This window comes from Schistosoma haematobium, chromosome 4 (assembly GCF_000699445.3).
Source record: "Schistosoma haematobium chromosome 4, whole genome shotgun sequence".
NCBI classification, from domain to species: Eukaryota; Metazoa; Platyhelminthes; class Trematoda; order Strigeidida; family Schistosomatidae; genus Schistosoma; species Schistosoma haematobium.
The window spans coordinates 20,965,423-20,974,308 of record NC_067199.1 but is presented as its reverse complement, the minus strand read 5'-3'; positions in this window follow the sequence as shown (position 1 = coordinate 20,974,308).

Below are 8,886 nucleotides of genomic sequence, written 5' to 3'. Positions count from 1 at the left end.
ATTTTCCCGATGTCACAATAAAACGAAGGAAGGATAGCGCAGTTCAACGTTCAGTTTATAAGAAAGACACATGGATTGGGATTTTTTCAAATTCGATAGCTTTTGTCTAATCAGTTATTAAAGTGCACTTGTTGAAACGCTGATTCACAGAACAGAAGAAATATATACTTCCGACACACTAAAAGAGGAAGTAACGAATGTTAACATATGTAGGGGCATTGAACCATAACTATAAAGTCCTTAAAGCTGAACACGAAACTACTCGGAGAACAGATATTCAATATTTAACGCGGAGAAATACCTAACGATTGAAAAGTCGGGAACAAGGAGTTGATCAAATGGCATGGCTATGCCTTGCAGGCGTGGTCCTTGTTGAATGTTAACTTGTGTCTTTTATTCATATTAAATATATTGTTCCATCACTAACCTAAGCCTGTTCTGCATCGTGTATTGGTGATTCTTACGATATGATGAGTTGGTGTAGAAGATGGTATGACTTCTACGTAAGATCTTATAGACTAGGCAGTTATATCATGAAAAGTCTACAATTTTAGGATTAGGCATATTACTAGCGCAGTACTAATATCATAGTAGACCATAATTCTGCACATATGTTTAAAAGATAACGGATACCCACTGAAATTTATTGAGAAATATGGAAAACGTGAGGACAAGAAACCCAAAGAAACCACAGCGAATTAGAAACATATTTTTTTTCGACATAAATTCAACGGTGATGACATCTCCTTGACACAGGATATGAAGTCGATATACTGAAATCTTTCAAAATGATTAACAAACAGTCAAACTCCAATCTTTTGAAATTTGCCAGAGCGATAACAATCAGACGTTTTGAACCAAATCTATGTATCCGAAAAGTGGCAGTAATAAATCTTTCTTTGCCCTGGTAACATTACGCTCCTTTTTATCTATTGCGTCATTTATTATATCAACGCTTTCTGAGGTTTGATCACATCATTGTCAAATTTCTTCAGCTCATAGCTGACTGATTTCGATTCATTCTTTATTATCATTAATGTGTTTTCAGTCGCTTCAAAACATAATCATCTAATATTTGTTAACTTCATAAGTTCTAGTCACTAATTCAATGTTCTGGGATTTCTGCTCCTAAACTTTATCTATCCGAAACAAAATTTTTATGATTATATCAACTCTAATAAAATCTTCTCTACATCATGATACATATATTAATGTTTAATCACCCTCGTATGTATAAGTATGTTAATATCTGTAATAAAGTTGATTTTAAAATATTATAGGTTGTAAGCAGCTGATGAGAACCTAACGAAACGAGTTCATATTATTCTGCACCAATCTTTGTTCTTGATCTCTCTGAAATTCTAGGAAGAGTGAGCACGGTAGTAGATACTAGTATACTATTGATGGTTTATCTCTTCCATTCATTAAAGAACGTGAAGACTTAGGAATAATAACAAGTCGCGACTTGAAAATAATTACGCATTGCAACGCAGCTGCAGCCAAAGGATTTTTAATATTTTTGCTCCATGTAGCACAACTTATCTCTGAGGTGACAAGAAGAAAGTTTACAAACCACGATCTAACAAACTTAAGATGGGTTCTGTCTTTCTCAAAGATTGGAACGCCTTGCCCGAATAAGTGGTACCAGCCCATTCAGTGAACCTTTTTAAAGGAGAAGCTAGACCACCACTGGAAGGCGAGCCGTCAGGATTATCACAGGTCCACCAACCTACTATCCTTATTGCTGAAGACTGAAGTTTACCTTTCTAAATATTGTCTTGGATATCAAGGACAAACGACACACATCAGCCAGGTACAATCCATAGGCTGGCTCACACTGCAGCGGTCACACTTTGCTCTTGTACATGATCTTACTAGTTTATTTCTGTCATAACGTCACGGTTTAATTACACAGTCGTCAAAGTAACCATGGTACCTTGACACGACGGAGGGGTAGTTTAAGTCAGGTACTAACAGGGGGGTATTATTTCGACGTAGGATGGTAGGTGACGTCACTCTTATCCAAATTATGTAGATCTCCAAATCATTCGGCACAGGTCATCTATGTCAGTGATGAACACTAGTGAGCAAGACTTTGAATAACGCAACCCGTTATAACCTTTATAAATGCACTCTGTACTTATTTTTTCATTTCTACCGTTGTCTCATGAGTTTGTTGATTATTATGAACATTTGCTGCTTCATCCCAATATCGATAAGTATCCAGACATGAATACCCCCCTCAATCGATCAAAGTAACTAATCGGCTGTGAGTGTAATTAGCTATCATGGTTCGTTACCAAGCGATAGCAGCATGCAAATGCTCCTGTGTAATGAGTCTGTCAATATAGCATCCACATGTAACTACAGCCACAAGGTGACGCTAATAACTATCCAATCATATAAGCGAGACAAGATCAGCTAACCACTATGAATATATCTTTACGCTATTATTTGCCACAAACTATCCCCTACACTTTTTTCTTACTCGACCACTGTCTTCCTAATTTCCGACTGCCAATTTCTACGGTCGGAGAGAAAATAAGGACACCAGAAATTGACAGTGAATTTGAAGTATAAACTCCCTAGAATCTTGAATTTCGTCTAAATCGTACGTCTAGGAAATACGACGAATTCGACTCTAGTCGTTTTAGACTTATAAAGAATCTGTGAGCAACGCCATTCCCGCCGAAGAATTGAATTCTATGCGAATTTCCCGGTGATCTGTATCGTATCGGACAAGTGTCTACCTCAAATCCTTAATACATAGAAGTAAATGTAACGCAGCACGTTTCACTACCGCATTACATAATTTTATGTTATATTTATGATGTCTAATAACATTTCCTAGTTAATTTCATATAAAGTAGTCATATATTCCATCACTCTAGTCAAGTTTTCGTTAAAATCGTCTACATTTATGCCGCTTATTGCAACACTAGAAAAACGTATTGCACGTACACATACAATCACAATTTAGGTTTCAACTGGATACGACGTCTTATTATTATCCCCTACATTTTATACAGTTGGGTAAAAACGATCAGACGTAAATAGACACCGAAATCATATACCCGTCTGAGAACCCAGCAGTCAATTATGTGGTGTCTACTTTCTGTGCTCGAAAGAGACATGTTAAACCCCTTACAGTCTCAGGACATTGGTCCTATTTAGATTTCTTAGATTTGTAATTGTGATGATCTATGGCTGAAGCTCAAATAATCGCAGCACTCTGCCTAGCCGATTGCTGCTAGCCTCTTCAAGCCAGTAGGTGGCAACGAAATAATTAAGCATAATATTTCAGGTTTTTACAATTGTAGCAATTTGTTTTATGTTTTTAATACAGTCTGTGACAGATGACGACGGATTTGTTCATCTATACCTTAAAAGCTTCGTATTATAACTATCTTTAATTCTTCTACCATCACATGTCTTCTTCCACCAGGTCTTCGTTGTATCTGTCAAGTACAAAATAACCGTGAACACTTCTGTAGTTTAACTCCACCTCACGATGTCTTGTAGATTAGGCAATTAACAATGACAATAATAAAATAACTGTAACATTTCAAAGTGATATCAAACAGTGTTAAAATACATTGTGTTGACAAAGTCAGTCTGTGTCGTTGACAGTGTGCTGTCCACAAGTGTTGAATTCTATTTGTATCTACACTTAGCAGAGTGACTAGAAGTGCGTGGATATAATTGTAAGATCCAAACTAAGGTTTGAATTGAAGAATAGCTGTCTAGGTGAGTTAGATACGCGCCCATGCCCGGTTGAAGCCAAAACAAAGTGATTGCGTAAAATGACGGTTCTAATATTCATCACAAATTTAAATGTAAATCGTCACCTAAACAATTATGACCGCCCAGCTATCCAACTAATAATTGTTCAATAAATAAAATCCAAAATACATTAAATAAGGAAATTGATAAGGAATGCGAGAAAATTACCACTTCCAACGGAAAATGCTATTCTATCCTGTCTGGATAGACCACGCACAGATTCGTTCAAAAGATAATATTTGGTTGCTTTATAACACAAAGTGTTTTCAGTTCTGGAAGAGTGCCTCGATTCACAATCAAAAATGCACAATTCCAGTCGATACAAGCAACGCAATCTAAAGGAGGGACAGACCAATATGGCTGCCGCCAAGACAAATATCAAGTAGAACAACATAAATGCAGATCAGTAGGAAACACGAAAACTTAGTGAAGGAGTAAGAAAAGTAAAAACTATAATCAAACACAAATATTAACAACTCAAATTGAACCAAAAAGACTAACAAAATGTACAACTAAAGGAATCGATAGGGACAAAATACAAGTGTATACATGGAGGGATTTTCACACACAGAACATTCGAAATGGACCTTAAACTAACCGTGAAAAAATGTCGTGATTTCAATATATGAAGTTATTTGCCATTTTGTAGTCAAAGTTTGTAAGACTGATGATCTGTTTTACGAACGGTAAGGGTCACAGACTACGGATCGAGAGTTATGGCAGCACGACGATGTTGACTCTACAAAGAGATAAACGGCGAGTGCTATATACAAGTTCACTGACTGAACCGAAAAATATAGAAAAGAAAAATGAGAAACCAACATTGTCACTCCGGATTTGTGTTAGTGATATTGATGAAGAACGCTACCAGTGTCGGGATAGAGGCGATACTGTCGTTTTCAGTTTTCGGGAGATTCAATCGATTGAGCAAACTGATGATTCCTGCGAGTGATTATGCCATTTGGCCACCAACTGAACTGGATAGGTTTTAGACAGAGTATTTGAACAACTGATCGAGGTATTGAAATCACCTGTTATATAACAACCACGAGGAAACGATACGTCATAAAATACAAAAAGTTCAGTGTTGGAGCTGAATAATTAAAGTAGTTTGGATATGTCGTAATGTCACGGCGAAATAACATCGTCCTTATGTATACTGGCGTATAGTAAACACTAGCAAAAATAATGACTGCAAACGTTACCAATGTCTAGAAGCTGCAAAAAAACGTGGCGGTTTCGTGAATGACTAATGCAGGAAAATTATCAGATGGCGTTAAGTAAATTATTGGTACGACAATACGATTCACTATTTAGTTAGGACTTAGAATGAGATTGCCTGTGTACATGCAATACGTTTTTCCACAGTTGGTCGACTTACGAAAAATAAATACACATGATTTCAGCCGAAACGTGACGGGAGTCATGGAATATATGTCTACTCCATATGGAGGTAACTAGGAAATGTTATTGGTCATCATAAACATAGTAGGAAATAATCTAATGCAATTGTGAAACTCGACTGGGTTACTGTCGCTTCCAAGTAATGATGACTTAAAGTAGACAGTAGTTCGAATTTGGATAAAATTCAAGGTATTGTTGGTTTAATGAAGGACGCAGCATTGGATTCGCAACCTAAATGCGGAAGAACGTGGATCTCGAAAGATAGAAGATGATCAGGAAAAAGCAGAGGCTATAGAAAACTATTTCAGGACAGTTTTCACTCTCGAGCCTCTTTTGGACGAAGAACCAAACACAAAAAAGTTATTTGCTTACTGTTGACTTTGAGATGATACACTTTAGGACCTTAGCACTTTAAACACAGAAAAGTCAACAACGCCGGATGAAATAGACCCTAAAACAAATTGTACGATATGTTTCTGCCCATTGACAACGATGGTCAATATGTCACTAGGTCAAGGTGAGTGTTATAATCTCTTTCTTACGGTTATGACCCAGCTATTCCTATTGCTCAGTATTCTCGGACACCGATTCACTCGACAAGTCCCCAAATCAGAACACGGTTGAACAGGAAAGAGATTATATTCCAAATAACAAGGTTAGATGGAAGTAGGAAGCAAATAAGAAGCATAGTAGGGAAACCGTTAGTATATTTATAGTTTTTACATGAGAAGATTCTAGAGTACTCTCCAACTATCGACTAGTGCTGATTGGATGAGGAGTAGGTAATCAGCGTGCACCAAAGCAATCGTGCATTGAGCATGCTTTAATCCAGTCTATGTCCCGCTAACAGTGAGTTACCTACAAATTAGTAGGATGCGACTGTCACTGCAATACAAAAGACAGGATCAACGTAACTTCCATCAAACAGTAGACCTGTCAGCCTCACTAGTGTCATAGTTCAAATACTGGAAAGAATAATAAAAAAACGGTAATAGAAACCAACAATCTGTTACACAGAGAACAACATGGTTTCAGTAAGGGGTTATCTTACACAACAAATCTCCTCATAGCAAGAGCGAAATGGATATCGTCTCTAGGTGTAGACTTCAGCAAAGCAATTGATTCAGTGACGAAAATTAGACTTCTTTTGAAGCTGGAAAATCATGGCACTGCCGGATCTTCCCTGAAATGGCTTAAGTATTTCCCGGTAGGTCGTGGAAAGCAAGAATAAATTCCAAGTGCTCGTCCTGGAAACCAGTATTCAGTGGAGTACCAAGAGTTTCAGTTCTAGGTCCTTTATTTTTCGTACTGATTGTAAATGAACTTCTAAATATAGTTGAGATCCCATTGCTACTATATGTTGGTGTAAAAATCTGACGAGAAATAATAAAAGACGCAGACGCATGCACACTTCGAACAAACTTGTATATGCTGATTAACTAGTTCAAAAATGGCTGGTGCATATCACCGCAGCCAAGTGTCTCTACATGCACTTTGGAAATACAAAGGCAAGTAGGTACAGTGTATGGGAGAGTCAATAGCGGCAGTTCGATCTCACAAGTATCGTGGGATGTCAGCGAGTCATGATTCCGAGACCACAGCACACTGCCGAGAAGTTTATGCTAGGGGGATTAGAACCCTATGGGGTTTAAGACGAACATGCACCAAGTTAGATACCACCATGTTTATTACAGTATATAAAATCTTAGTGAGGTCCAAACTTGAAAACTGCGTTCGGGCTGCAAGCTCCTGTTTAAAAGATGACTCAGATATCCTGGACAAAGTACAAAGTACAGCCGCCCTCGCAATTCCAGAACTCTGGAATGTACCATAAAAAGTACTGCTTGAAAAGATTGACCTCTTTACTCTTTCCTGTCTTGGATTCAGAAATATTCTGATTTTAAATTACAAAGCAATAAGAAATGACGTTCGACCCAATATATCCTCTTATTTTCTTCCCATTAGATTCGGACATAACGGGCGGGCAGTAAGGCCAAGAACGAACAAATACCCTCGGCATACAGGTCTTCATACTGAGTCATCAATATTTGGAAGCTGTTACCCAATACAGTAGTGTCAGCACCTTCAGTCAAAATGTAGCGTGGCGTCGAGTTGAGATTAACTATGAACACCGCTACAGAGAAACACGTGCCAAGTAAATCAGAAGGCGAAAGTTGAACGTAACCAAATAAATCCATGAAATCCTCGAGAAGCCAAATATCAGAAGGCAGCTAATGGACCAAGTCGAGATATATTTGATGGCGATCTCGTGGTATCGAAAGGATACCGAGATCGTGCCAGGATACAAGCTTGGTTACAGAACGTAACCGAATTCGCGCGAAGTCACAATCAAAGTGTGTGAATAATGGATGCTTTTTAGCACAGTTAAACAAAAGCACATTAAAAGTCACTGGTACAATTGGTCACAATAATAATTGTTTTCAATAAACCAGTCGTGTTCTCGTGATAAAGGTGAGTCACTACAAACTCATTCAAGAGACGAATAGACACCTACAGAAGGATACTAGAGAAGGAATAACATAGGCCATCTGTCATTACTATACATATCTGAATCCCTTTGCCTTTAGTTCACTGAATTTCTGTGAGCCCGAAGGTCATAGTTTGCTATTATAGTAACAACATTTGTACCATTCACTTCCGTGTTGCCTGTTCTACCCCGAATATCAAGTCCGTCTTCTTCCTGTATTAACCATCAGGGTTTGATGTGTTGTATGTAAGCGGCCACAACCGATTTGAAAGGGAACTGATTGTGTTTGGGCTGCTTAATTGCTTTTGTTCCCAGTACCGTAACATGATATACTCGTACTGAACCACAAAGGCAAGATACTACATCAGCCAATCTTTATATTTTGAGAAATTATGTACCGTTACAGACTACTGAGGCCCATGTGGGTTCTCAAACACTTTTGGAAATAGAAACGAACGACAAAATAGTGACAAATTAGATCGTATTAGTGCCATGATGTATGAGTATAATTATCACAATTAGTAAAATTTGTCTTCCTCCTAACTAAACAATAACTCTCAAATTATTTCCGAGTAATAATCTACTCCTAGATAAATATAAGTTAAATGGTGCATGCTAGTTCACGAGCAGCATTAAATTGTGAATAATTTTACAAGATTTACTGTGGTAGTTTATTCAGCCAGATTGACACAACATGACAATGATTACTTATGGAAACACGTAAATGGATTTCGATGTATAGGAAAGTGATTAGTAGTGCAGCGGGAAAATCAGCCTCGGACATTTTACATTCTAAAACACACTATCGTGTGTTGGGCAATAGTTACAGTATCATTGATGAACACATCTTCTTACCTACTTACTTACGCTTGTTACTCCAGTGGTGAATAGGCCACCGACCAGCATTCTCCAACCCGCTCTGTACTGGACCTTCCTTTCTAGTTCTATCCAACTGTTGTTCATTGTTCTCATATCTGTATCTATTTCTCGGAGTAATATGTTCTTTGGTCTTCCTCTTCTTCTTTGGCCTTGAGGATTCTAGGTGAGGGCTTGCCATGTGACGCAGTTGGGTCCAGTAAAATCAGAAATCAGGAATGAATGAGTACAATAAAAAGTTTGATTATTCGTAGTTATCGCCAAAGGAGCATTCTTCATGAACTTGCTAGATATTCCTCATAACAATATGGCCAGCTTAGATCAAACACTTCTCA